The sequence below is a fragment of the Camelus dromedarius genome, chromosome 11 (genome assembly GCF_036321535.1).
Source record: "Camelus dromedarius isolate mCamDro1 chromosome 11, mCamDro1.pat, whole genome shotgun sequence".
NCBI classification, from domain to species: Eukaryota; Metazoa; Chordata; class Mammalia; order Artiodactyla; family Camelidae; genus Camelus; species Camelus dromedarius.
Genome location: NC_087446.1, coordinates 48,300,192 through 48,313,148, shown reverse-complemented (window position 1 = coordinate 48,313,148; position 12,957 = coordinate 48,300,192). Strand labels below are relative to the sequence as shown.

The 12,957-nt window shown below is 39.8% G+C and overlaps 1 long non-coding RNA gene across 5 annotated transcripts in view; it reads right to left on the bottom strand.

The window, feature by feature from the left end:
- The window catches only part of LOC105084738 (uncharacterized), a 38,404-nt gene that overhangs the window by 20,518 nt on the left and 4,929 nt on the right, over positions 1-12,957 (bottom strand). For 2 of the 5 annotated variants that reach the window (XR_010383222.1, XR_004140134.2), the window contains exon 3: positions 11,959-12,104. The exons of 2 other annotated variants lie outside the window; for them this stretch is intronic. This is a non-coding gene — a long non-coding RNA (uncharacterized LOC105084738). The remainder of the gene's footprint in view (positions 1-11,958; positions 12,105-12,957) is intronic. One more of the 5 variants, XR_836736.3, reaches the window with a different exon arrangement.

The window sequence follows — 12,957 nt, the reverse complement described above, 5'->3', positions numbered from 1 at the left end:
TCCAAACTTGTAATTAACTGTGAACATTGAAAATGGATTAATTTACTAATTAAAAAAACAGACCAGCTTTAAAAAAAAATTAGGTCTACATTGAAATTGTAAGAGATATCTCTATACAAAGCAACAGTTGGAGGAGCTCAAGGAAATAACCTGGTCCAGATTGTGGCCTTGGGAATGGGCTGCTGCAGTAGTTGAAGGAAGTCAAGATGCTTCAAAATTAGGATGTTGAATATCGATCCAGGCAGACCTCGGAGATACTACAGGTTTAGTTCCAGGCCACCGCAAGCAAGCAACAATTGCAATAAAGTAAGCCACACTAAGTTTTTGGTTTCCCAATGCATGTAAAAGTTATGTTTACCCTATACCAGTCTATTAAGTGTGCAATAGCACTACGTCTAAAAAAGTTATACATATCTTAATTAAGAAATATTTTTGTTGCTAAAGCATGCTAACCAACATCTGAGCCTTCAGTGCATCATAATATTTTTGCTGGTGGAGGCTCCTGCCTCGATGTTGATGGCTGCTGACTGATCAGGGTGGTGGTTACTGAAGGTTGGGGTGGCTGTGGCAATTTATTAAAATAACACGGAAATTTCCTCTCATGGGCATTTCTCTCTAGCCTGTGATGCTGTTTGACAGCACTTTACCCACAATAGAATTTCTTTCAAAACTGGATTCAATCTTCTCAAACCTTGCTGCACCTTTATCAACCAAGTTTATGTAATAGTCTAAATCTTTTGTTGTCATGTCAATAATTTTCACAGCATCTCCACCAGGAGTAGAGTCTGTCTTAAGAAACCACTTTCTCTGCTCATCCATATGAAGCAATTCCTCATCCATTAAAGTTTTACCATGAGATTGCCGCCACTCAGTCACATCTTCAGGCCTCGCTTCCAACTCCTGTTCTCTTGTTATTTCTACCACATCTGCAGTTAAGTCCTCCACTAGATCTTGAACCTCTCAAAGTCATTTGTGAGGGTTAGAACCAACTTCTTCCAAACTTCTGTTCATGTTGCTGTTTGGACCTCTTCTCATGAATCACAAATGTTCGTAATGGCATCTAGAATGGTAAATCCTTTCCAGGAGGTTTTCAGTTGACTTTGCCCAGATCCATCAGAGGAATCACTATCTATGGCAGCTGTAACCTTACACAATGTATTTCTTAAATAATGAGACTTGGGAGTCTAAATTACTCCTTGATGCATCAGCTGCAGAATGGATAATGTGTTAGCAGGCATGAACATACTAATGTCACTGCACATCATCATCACTGCTCTTGGGTGACCAGGTCTATTTGCAATGAGCAGTAATATTTTGAAAGGAATCTTTTTTTCCTGAGCAGTAGGTCTCAATGGTGGGCTTAAAATATTCAGTAAACATGTTGTAAACGGTTGTGCTGTCATCCAAGCTTTGTTGTTCCATTTATGAAGCACAGACAGAGGAGATTTAGCAACGCTTACGGGCCCTCAGATTTTTAGGATGGAACATGAGCACTGGCTTCAAATGAAAGTTACCAGCTGCATTAGCCCCTAACAAGAGAGTCAGCCTGTCCTTTGAAGTTTGAAGCCAGACATTGACTTCTCCTCTCTAGCTGTGGAAGTCCTAGGTGGCATCTTCTTCCAATATAAAGATATTTCATCTATCTTGAAAATCTGTTGTTTAGTGTCGCACCTTCATGGATGATCTGAGTTAGGAATACCTAAATATGACACAGAGACACCAAGTGAACAATGCTGTTGGAAAAATGGCACCAACAGACTTGCTCCAAGTAGGGTTGCCAGAAATTTTCAACTTGTAAAATACATAGTATCTGCAAAGTGCAAAAAAAAAAAAAAAGAGCTATGTCTATACTGAAACTGTCTACAATGATTCTGGAATTCTGGCTGGAGAGTGAGACCAAGGGGCGTTCTCTGGGAGGCAGGCTAATGACAGCCATGAGGAGTGTTAAAGGGTGGAACCAAGGGTGTGTCCCTGGAAGAAGGAAGTGTTTTGCGTAAGAGTAGAAGAAGAATGGTTAAAATTAACAAAGAGAAAGGCAGAGTGAGATGACTGCCCTCAGGCCTTAGCTTTTTGGGGCTTGAGAGGATGAGCAACCTCTTCTCGATGGTGCAATAGTGAAAATGGTGTGACAAGAAGGCAGCTAGTGAAAGCCAGGGTTGAGGGAGGCACGCTCAGTGGAGGAAAAAGATATGAGGGTATGTCGGAGCTAGGTTTGGATCTGGCAGTATGTAACAGAATCTCAACCTACATTAATCAAATGAAGCTAACATTAAATCTAAGAATAAGTATTTCAGGGTTGGTACTGTGGCATTATGAGATCACCAGGGAAGGATCGAGTTGGCTTCCTGAGACACCATTCTTAGCACTTTGCTTTTGACCTCATGGTACCAAGATGGCTTCTCTAATGCCAGACATCACGTTCCAGTTACAGACAAGAAGAAGGAAAGAAGGGCAAAAGTGTGCACCGGCTTGAGTCTTGCCCTTTTCATAGCAAAACAGCAGCTCTCTTGGCTTAGGTTTACATCTCCTTGATCTGAGGCACAGTGATATTCCAAGTAAAATCAGTATTCTGTTAGTAAAGAAGGAGAGATAATAGAATTTTGGATATGTATAAGTGAATGCCAGAGTATTCATGTAGTATAACCTCATGTTGTCCTAAAAGGCACTTAAAGAGGTTTTACAAAGTTGTTAAAAACATAGCAAAGTTTTTTTTTTAAGTCTTAGAGATAAGGCAAAGGAGAAATAAGAATAAGATTATAAGATGGAGATGGAAGTGGGGTTCACTTACAAAATTGGCTTCAAGCTTTCTAGCAGCCAATTCAAAGAGGAATGCACTTTTAAAAGGAAACTCTACATTAGCCACTATATATAAAAATAGATTTAAAGAAGTTTTTGCTGTATAGCACAGGGAACTATGTTCAATATCTTGTAACAACCTTAAATGAAAAGGAATATGAAAATGAATATATGTATGTACATGCATGACTGGGACATTGTGCTGTACACCAGAGACTGACACGTTGTAACTGACAGTACTTCGATTAAAAAAAAAAGGGGGAGATTCCATGTCCTTAGAAAAGGGTTGGTTGGTTTGGTTGGTTGATTGTTCGTGGGAGGACTCCAAAAGGCATAGTAAAAGTGCTACGGTGGGTGGGCAACCCCCAGAGAAAGAATGATTTACTGGAGAAAGCACAAAGCAGCTGTATGACAGTAACACTGCCGAAGACAGGACTGAGTGTAAATGTTGGTGGAGGAGGGAGACTGTGGTCTGCAATTGTGAGAGTGATAGAAAATGACAGAGATTAGAAGCATTTTAGGATTAACTGGCTTTGAGGTTCAAAACTGCCCCAGGCTAAGATCTCTGGTGTTGTCAGTCCTGATGAGGCTGAAGTCCATGCCTCTGTCAAGAGTCTGCAGCTTTTGCTCACACTCTCATTAGAACAGGATGTGTTGTGAGCTCCTGAAGAGAGATCCGGCCAAAATAGAGTGATGTGGTCCCTGAAGTGTTCTCTGGTAGAGCGACTGAGAGAGGAGGCAGAGAGATGTGTCAGTTCCAAGAATCTCACCTCTCAATGTAGTCTGGGGCACAATGTGGCTTGAAAGCTACAGTTTCCATTTAAGGAAGTTTGAAACTCTCTTCAGTGTGCAAGCAGTACTCACGTGCCTCAAGCTGTCTCTCTTAAACATAAAGTGCCATGTGACCCAATGATCCCAGGCCTAAGTTTTTACCCAAGAGAAATGAAAATGTATATTCACACAAAACCCTACATGCAATGTTTATAGCAGTATTTTTCTTTTCGTAATCACCAAACTTGGAAACAATTCTAGGTCTCTATACTGGGGAGTGGATAAACAACCTGGGAATTTTACTCAGCAATAAAAAGGAACAAACCATTGATACAAGGAACAGCACTGATGAATCTCAACAGCGTTATTCTCCATGAAGGAAGCCCAACTCAAAAGGCTACGTACATCCATCTGTATGACTCCATCTGTACGACATTCTGGAAAAGGCGACTCTAGGTGTGGAGGATGGATCAGTAGTTGCCAGGAGTTAGAGGCTGAGGGGAAGGTTGACCACAAAGGGGCTGCAAGAAGGAACTTTTTTGGGTGATGAAACTGTTCCACATCTTAACTACTGGGGTAGTTATGTCACTCTATGCACTAGTCAAAACTCAAAGAAGAGTGAATTTTACTGTACAGAATCCAAATACAAATTTTTAGCAATAATCACATATTTGATAACGAAAAGCCTAGTTAACAATAATCCTGGAGGAGAGGGAGTGGCCAGCCTGGCAGAATAGGAAGGCTCTGAGTTCACGTCCTCCAATGGGCACACAAAGTTACAGTTACGCACAGAGCGACTACCGATGAGAAAGAATTCAAGACTATCATAGAAGATTTTCTACAACTAAAGATTTAAAGAGGGAACCAAAATGAGATGGGGAGGAGGAATGGAGACGTAGTATAGTCAAGACACGTATTCCCAGGCAGGCAACCCACAAGCTGGAGGCTAGTTACAATGTCAGAAGTTTGCTCCTGGAAGCAAGAGGTCCGAGCCCCATGTTAATGTTCCCAGCCCAGGGGTCCTGCACCGTGAAGACAAGCCCCAGAACTTCTGGCTGTGAAGGCCAGCAAGGCTTACTTACGGGAGACAGAGGGCTATGGGAAATAAAGACTCCACTCTTAAAGGGCACACACAAAATCTCACACGCTCTGAGATTCAGAGCAGAGGCAGTAATTTAAAAGGAGCCTGGGTCAGAAAAACTTGCTGATCTTGGAGAGCTTCCCAGAGAGGCAGCAGGCAGTTGGGACTCACCCTGGGGACACAAGTGCTGGCAGCAACAATTTTGGGGAGCTCATCCTACCGGCTGAGGACACTGGTGCTGGCAAGAGTCATTCTGGAATCCACCCTCTAGCTTATTAGCACTGGGACCTGGTTCCACTTACCAGCTGGTCAGCACCAATCCTGAGACATTGCAGGCCAAGTAGCTAGCTGGGGAGGGACACAGCCCCATCCACCAGCTGACCATCTGCCTTAAGACCCCCTGAGTCCCCAGCTGCCCCAGGACCTGGCACCAGCCACCAGTTGGCCAGCACTAACCCCAGGACCCAGGAGCCACAGCATCTGACACAGCTCCACCCACCTGAGGGCCAACACCAGCTCCAGGACCTGGGGGGCCCACAGCCAGAGATCCCAATACCCAGCTCCACCTATCAGTGGGCCAGCACTAGGTCTCCCCCACCAGGGGGCGCACACCAGCTGCAGGATCACTGAGGCCCCACAGCCAACCTGGGATTCCCTGGACACCAACCTCACCCATCAGTAGGCTGACAACAGTTCCAGGACACCTTGGGCCCCTCAGACCTGCTGCCCTAGGACCTGGCCCTGCTCACCAGCAGGCCAACATTAGCTCTGGGGCCCCTGGCCCTGTAGCCATTCGCCTTGTGACCTGGCCTTGCCCGCCAGCGAGCTGGCACCAGTACCTGGACTCCCATGGCCATACAGCCAGCCATGCCGGGACCTGGTCTTGCCCATGAGGGGCCAGTACCAACAACAAACTATCAGAAAGAGAAATTAAGAAAACAATCCCATTTATAATCACATCAAAAAGAATAAAATACCTATGAACAAATTTATCTAACAAGGTAAAAGACCTATACTCAGAAAACTATAGGAAGCTGATGAAGGAAATTGAAGATGACAAAGACAGATGGGAAGACATACTATGTTCATAAATTGGAAGAATGAATACCATTAAAATACTATACTACTTAAGGCAATCTACAGATTCAATGAATCCCTATCAAAATACCTACAGTATTACTTACAGAACAAGAATAAATAATTCTAAAATTCATACAGAAACACATAAGACCCAAAACAACCTTGAGAAAGAAAAACAAACTGGAGGTATTATGCTCCCTGATTTCAAAATATACTACAAGGCTACAGTAATCAAAATAGTATGGTGCTGGCACAAAAGCAAACACATATATCAAAGGAACAGAGCAGTGAGCCCAGAAATGAAACCACACTTACATGGGCAATTAACCTATGACAAAGGGGCAAGAATACCCAATGGAGAAGAGACAGCCAATTTAGTAAGCGGTGTTGGGAAAACTGGACAGGTACATGCAAAAGAATCAATCTGGACTACTTTATCATACCGTACACAAAAATTAACTCAAAATAGGTTAGAGACTTAAATGTAAGACCCGAAACTGTAAGACTTCTAGAAGAAAACATGGGCAGTATGCCCTTTGACATTGGTCTTAGTAATATTTCTTTGGATATGTCTCCTCGGGTAAGGGAAACAAAAGCAAAAATAAACAAATGGGGCTACAATAAAATAAGAAGCTTTTGCACAGTGAAGGAAAGTATCCACAAAATAGAAAGGCCACTTACTAAATGAGAGAAGATATTTGCATATGATATATCCAATAAGGGGCCAATATCCAAAATAGACAAAGAACTCCTACAAAACAACAATAAAAAGTTAAAAAAAACAAAACCTGATTGAAAAACTGTTAGAGGACATGAACAGACATCTTTCCAATGAAGACATACAGATGGCCAACAGACACATGAAAAGATGCTCAACATCACTCATCATCAGAGAAATGCAAATCAAAACCACAGTGAGTTATCACCTCACACCTGTAAGAATGGCTATCATAAAAAAGACAAGTGACAAGTGTTGGCGAGGATGTGGAGAAAAGGGAACCCTTGTGCACTGTTGATGGGAATGTAAATTGGTGCAGCCACTATGCAAAACAGTATGGAGAGTCCTCAAAACAGTAAAAATAGAACTAACATAAGATCCAGCAACTTCATACCTGAGTATTTATCCAGAGAAAACAAAAACACTAATTAGAAAAGATATATGCATCCCAGTATTCATAGCAACACTATTTACAGTACAAGTATGGAAGCAACCTAAGTGCCTACCAACAGATGAATGGATAAAGAAGATGTGGTATATATATATATATATACACACACACATATATATACAAGGGAATACTACTCAGCCATAAAAAACTTACCATTTGTGACAACATGGATGGACCTAGAGGGTATTATGCTAAGTGAAATAAGTCAGACAGAGAAAGAAAAATACTGTATGATTTCACTTACATGTGAAGTCTAAAAAATAAAACAAGCGAATAAACAAACATACCTAAACAGAAACAGACTCATCGACCCAGAGAACAAACAGGTGGTTGCCAGGGAGGAGGGTGGTGGAGGGAGGAGAGACATAGGTGGGAGATTAAGAGATGCAAACTATCAGCTACAAAATGAATGAGTCACAGGTATGGGGAATGCACAGTGTGGGGAATGTAGTGAATAACTATGTAATATCTGTGTACAGTGACAGATGGTAACTAGACTTACAGTGGTGATCATTTTGAAATGTATAGATATAGCGAATCACTATGCTGTGTACTGGAACTAACACAGTGTTGTAGGTCAATTATATTTCAAAATCAAACAAACAAACTCATAGAAAAAAAAATCAGATTTGTGGTTACCAGAGGTGGGGGGCTTGGACTAAGGTGGTCAAAAGGTACAAACATCTAGTTACAAGATAAACAAGTACTAGGAATGTAACCTACAATGTGATAAATATAATTAAAACTGCTGTACCAATAGTTATTATTTAAAGTTATTAAGAGAGTAAATCCTAAGAGTTCTCATCACAAGGAAAAAGTTTTTTTCTCTTTATTTAATGTATATCCATATGAGATGATAGATGTTCACTAAATTTATTGTGGTAATTATTTCATGATGTAAGTCAGTCATACCATTTTGCGCTATACCTTAAACTTACACAGAGCTGTATGTCAATTATGACTCAATAAAGCTTGCAGAAAAAGTAATCCTGTAGATCTATTGAGGCGATTACTGAAAGAATGAATATATGATTAGGAAATATAAAAAAAACCAAGACAGATACTGCACAGCATGTGAAGAGATGTGCTAATGTCAACATTACACCAGGCATGGTAACGATAAACTGATTTGCAGTATTGAGCACCAAAAATTGTCTTTAAAAAATGAGTTGGTAAATGGACTATCATATTACTATGATAAACCTAAGCCATATTTTAAAGAACACTACAGAATAAGCACTACATGACACACTAAGAGCCACAATAATAGATGAACAAATTTTGCCAACAAATTACTCACTCTACTATCTGATAAAACTAAAAAGGCAGTGAGGGAAAATGCCTTGCTGTTAAAAACATCAGAGAAATTTATCTAGGGGTGGAGGGTGCAATGTATACCTCTAGCAAAGGAGCCGAAAGCAAATGTGGAAACTCAAAACCATCAAAGTAAAGCTACTTTTCCTCCCGGCAACTGGCATGACTTCATATACATGAAATCTTACTTGGACATCTTCTCACATAAAAGTGCTTTGATGTCAGTTTAGAACCAAGGATTTCTACATGCTTGCTAAATAACCAGAGGTTTCTGTCTCCGTAAACTGTTATCATGTTCTTCTGTTAAAATAAGATCAGACTGGTTTTACGAATGATCACACCTAGCGTTTGTAAAATGTATTCACTGTGTGAAGAACCTTTACATATAAATATATATATATTTCCTCATTTCCCTCATTCCCTCATTAAAATTTATGCTTGGATTAAGGATTTTAGAAATGTTCAAACCTATAAGATTCTGTTATTTAAAAATAGTTCAGGAGTTGTATGGCAATTTAGTCATAGAGATACGTATCATTATAAACACTCCAATTAACTTGGGTACTTTTTCTCCATAATAATAAGAAATTATAGGATTTGTAGACATCCACAGTTCAGGCAGCTGCCACCAAAAGTGAGTTGTATTATCAATGCACTTGATTCAAATAGCAGCTGAGATTCCATCTCTCTCTCTCTCAGACCACATCATATGGATAGAGTGCTAGAATTTTTCAGTTTTATACATGAAAGGGACATGAGATTTCCACGCACAATCATCTCATTTTGTAAGTGTGAAAATGGAGGAGTGGAGAAGCTAAATGATAAATACTTTCACATATATTCAGATACAAAAAATACTTCAGATATAAAACAGTTCCAGAGTGGGAAATCCAAAACTAGCTCAATTATGTTACAACCTTCAGCTGACTCTATACCTCTCTCCTTGTTGCTTTAATCTAAAAGATAAATATTATGATTATCTGTAAACTTCTCGTTGCCTGGATGAGCACAGGAAACCTTGAGCAGACAAAAGCCTGATGGTTGGCCTGGCTACCACATATTCAGTGGGTCCAGGGAGGATGGACTACCTAAAAAACCCCACTAAGCTGTTAGAGCTTTCAAGTCTCCCTGGCATTCAGGGTAAATCAGGGCTGCTGATAAAAGCAAATGTTTATGTAGAGTTTACTGTGTACAGAGCTGGGATTAGCAACTGTTAGTCCAGTTCTAGTCAATCCATTGAGCTACCTCAGAAAAACAGCATGATTTCTAAGGGCTTTACATATATCGACTTGTTTAATCTGCATAACAATCCCATAAATAAATAATATTATTAGCCCCATTTCACAGATGTGAAAGCTGAGGCCCAGGTTAGGTAATTTGCCAAAGGTAACAGCTAGTAAATTTTGGAGCGAGAATTTGAATACAAGCAACCTGGCTATATATAATACCATCAAACATTGGTTAAGCAAACAGTTTTGTTTTGCTTATTACCAAAATTTATTTATATTAAAATTAAAAATGTATTTAACCTGAAAAATGTCAAGCAATAAATATCATGCAAAATATGTTACATAAGTATATTACTGATATAAGATGTGTTTGTTTTGAGAATATACTAATGAAATGTATTATTTAGATGGCAATAGGTAGATAAACAAGTTTCTTCTGTATAACACAGGGAGCTATATTCAATATCTTGTAGTAACCTATAATGAAAAAGAATATGAAAATGAATAATGTATACATATGTATGACTGAAACATTACACTGTACAACATATATTGACATGTTGTAAATTGACTATACTTCAATAGAAAATAGATAAATAAAATAAATGGCAATGTTTGCCACAAGAAATCCCTGTAGGAATTGTCAGAGCTTTCTTTATATTACTGCAAAAACAAATGCTAGTTCAATCACTTTTCTACAAAGATATATATGACAGCAGATTGAAATTTCCCCCAAACATGTCTCCAAGATTACATCTCAGGGAAATATTACTTTCACTAGTGAGAAATTTGATGTTACAGTTTTGTTTGTGCTATTGGCAGAAAGACTTTGGGTATTTATAAAATTTTCAGATATGTTACGATAGACTTTCCGTGGGTCAAACATGTTAATATAAAAATGTTTAAAATATATTTGACTTTCCTAGGGGCTCTGAGCGTAGCTAGAGTATTTATATTTTGTTTGGGAAGTTTATAAAATCACTTAATGTATGACTGGGGATGAAATCTTTACAACTGTGGAGTTTATTAACACGCTCCATTTTATAATTAATATAACACCATTAACTTACTTGGCTATCAGGCATGCACATGGGGTTGCTTCCCTTGCATTCCTTTAATATTAAAGATGTAGACGTGTCAGGGCACCCGACAGAGTTAGTGATGCAGTATGATGTAGTGAACAAAGACTACAAAGGTTTTGAACCCTCTAATATCTAGGACTACCAAACTTAAGACCTTCTGCACAACTAACCCAACCATATTATATTAAATATTCTCACAGGCTGTAAGTTTTCCCACTGAATCTTTATAAGCTCTCCAAGGATAAATAAAAAACTTATCCCAGGGGCATGTGTTAAAACCTTAAAAAGTCTTTAATAAGAACCAATGGGATGGGAACAATGGAAATGAAACAGAATTAATGAGAAAATACAGAGAAAAAAGGTAGAGTTGAAACCTAAAAAGAAGAAAATAAGTGTGTCAAGTAGAAAACTAGGAGAAAAGAGGAAAACTTGGAAAAGATCAATTGAAAAGGAAATATCTGCAGAAAACAACAGAAGGAAAATATAAGGAAAAAACACAACAGGAAACTGAGGAAAAATGAACATAAAATAATGAGAATAATAGAAACCAAAACAGAATATTAAAGACCAGCAAATCAAAGGATGCATTTTTAACAACAAAATTAATAAAAAAAATCTGTAACAATGAATGCTCAAATAGCTGTACATATAAAATATTCTATTATGTAGTAAGCAGATATTTGTACTAAAGGGAAATCACAGTGCAGACCTTTAAGGCTTTGGAGAAAACCCATGTTCTCATCTTCATAGTGTTCTCCTTTTTCAGAAAGAGCTCCTCTCTTGCTATTTAGTCCCACATAGAGACAGAATGTCTAACCACGGGACATCAAGTGACCATACTAACTGAGCTTCCTTTTACAAAATGAGTGCTATTTGGACCACCAAGCCGTGTAGTTAGGTGTGCTTGGCAGCAATCTGCCATCAAGTGGAAACGGTATACAAGATACTGGATTTGAACAAAAATGGAAGACAAGCAATTGCATGAAGAGTCCTTCAATAGTGACTCTTCCTCTCCTTCAATCGATACTTACGACCTCATAAGGAGTTTCTTATAACTGGTTCACTGAGGAGGACTGGTTTACAAATGAAATGGTTCTTCATTATATACGGGCACCAAGGAGAGGCGGGCGGTTGTACAATCACAGTTCCAGTGGAGAGGTGGCTCGGAAGGGCAGTGATGGAGGGAAGTTCTCATAACGAGCATAATTTAGAGCAACACATTTGATTGTCCATCTTTTCTGGAGTACAACATGACCAGAAGTATGGATCTGCAGTGATTCATAGGCACTGGCTAACATTTGGATCGGACTGTCAGGGTTTTGGAGAAGACAAGATTGGAAGACTGACACAAGAAGGTCTGGGGAAGAGGTATGCGAATGGATTTCTCAGAACAGGCACAGGGTATAAAGACACTCATGTTCCATGAAAATACTCACCAGAGGGCAGCATTTGGAAAGGAGACGTTCAGCAAGCAGGTGGACAAAATGATGCTCTCTTGATGTCTGTCAGCCACTGTCCGCAGCCAGGGTAGTGCTTTCTCAGTGGACCCACGTGCAAAGTGGACGAGTGTCTGGAATGGAGGCTTTGCATGGGCTTAACAATACTGTCTGCTCACCAAGGCTGACCCTGTAGCCTTGCTACATTGCCACTGCCGAGGGCCTAACTAGCCAACAGCACAGACCAACACTGGGTCTATTTGGCACCCTTTCTTGGAGGGACAAGCCAGCTAGCTACCTGCTGGCTGGCTGATTCTATTGGACTACTTCCCTCATGGGAGAGAGGACAGAGACCTTTTTGCTGGAATAGATATATATTTGGGATATACATGCTTATAATGTTTCTGCTGGCACCATCATTCATGGACTCATAAAACACCTTATTAATTTTCCTTATATTCTGCACAACACTGCTTCTAATTAAGGATCTAATTTCAGAGCACAAGAAACGCAGCAATGGGTTCACGTTCACAAAATTCACTGTTCTCACCACGTCGTTCGTCACCCAGAAGCGCTTGGCCTAATGGAACAGTGGCAAGCCTTACTCAAGTTTCAGTCAGTTTAAAGACAACATCCGGAAAGAACTTGGTTCTATCGTCTTAAAACAGTATATGCTTTGAATCAGAGACCAGTATGTGGTGCTGTCTTTCCCACAGCCAGAATGAATAGAGGAATAAAAAGATGGGAGTGGCTCTTCTCATTAGTATACCTAAAAGCCTGATGGCAGAATTTGTGTCTCCCATCCCTATAACATCAAACTCTGCTGATCTGGAGACCTTGGTTCTTGGCATAGGAGTGCTTCCATCAGGGGCCTCAACACTGGTTCTTCTACTGAACTGGAAGATGAAATTGCCAGTTGGATATTTAGTGCTCCTCATGCTACTGAACCAACAGATAAATAACAGCCTTTTTTTTTTTTTTCGGATGGGGAGATAGAGC